The sequence below is a fragment of the Octopus bimaculoides genome, chromosome 6 (genome assembly GCF_001194135.2).
Source record: "Octopus bimaculoides isolate UCB-OBI-ISO-001 chromosome 6, ASM119413v2, whole genome shotgun sequence".
Taxonomy (NCBI): Eukaryota; Metazoa; Mollusca; class Cephalopoda; order Octopoda; family Octopodidae; genus Octopus; species Octopus bimaculoides.
Window position 1 is genome coordinate 5068330 of NC_068986.1, and position 1148 is coordinate 5069477.

Genomic DNA, 1148 nt, shown 5'->3' on the forward strand with positions numbered 1-1148 from the left:
CCCCCCCATCTCATCTCAGAACGCAAGCATTTCTACTGCCAGCTCTCCTTCTCCCTGGAAGCACTCCTTTTTTTATTGACATCCATCCTTTATTCTCAGTATCATCCCTTGCCACTTTCTTTATCACCAGTTCTCTCTCTCTCCCTCTCTCTCTTTCCCCTCTTTCTCTCTCCCTTTTCTCACTCCCCCTATCTCCCCTCTCCCTTCTCTCCTGTTCTCTCCCCTTTCACACACCCAACTCTCTCTTTCTCTCCCTTTCTCTCTCCCTCCCCTGACCTTCATCTTATGATTACCATACCTCACCCTCTACCTGTATTCTCCCTTATACTCACCTTCTTGTAACTTGAGAGTACATCCCCAACATCTTGTCTTTATCTCTCTTTACAGCTACTCCCTTCCACCCTTATATAATACAAAGTAGCCAGGCATCTCCTCTACAGCAAGACACTTGTTCCTGTCCCTCTATCCTACTTTAGTCTCTTGACACTGGCATAATGCCACTGCTCTCTCTACTATATTTCCACTCAGTCAAGGGGGCTTTGTTTTCTGTCTTGGTGACCTCACAAGAACCAGTGCCACAAACAAAAAGCACCTAGTACACTCTGTAAAGTTGGAAGTGGTTGACATTAGGAAATAAAGACCCCCTTCAATCATGAATGACCATGGGATTGCACCTAGAAAGTTCCCTTTGAGGCACAAACCTGGGCAAGGTTGGTTTTATGGAAGGCCAGCAGTCGCCCATGCATACTAGCCTCCCCCTCTCCATGCCACTGATGTTATCCAAAGGAAAGGCAAAGGCTGATACGGCTTGGCACCAGTGACATTGCAACTGACTTCTACAGCTGAGTGAACTGGAGCAATATGAGATAAAGTGTCTTGCTCACACAGCCTGGTCTGGGAATCGAACACCCTAACCACTAAGCCTTGTGCCTTCATGGTATTAGGAATAGCATCCAGTTATAGAAACAAAGCTAAAGTAGACATTGGAGATCGAAGCAGTCCTACGGTTATTAGGATCCTGCCTATCTGTTCAACCTTTGCAAACATGGAAAACATTAAATGATGATGATGACAATGACAACAACGACAACGGAGGTGGTGGCGGCGGCGGCGACGGCGGTGGCGGCGGCGGCGGCGGCGGCGGTGGC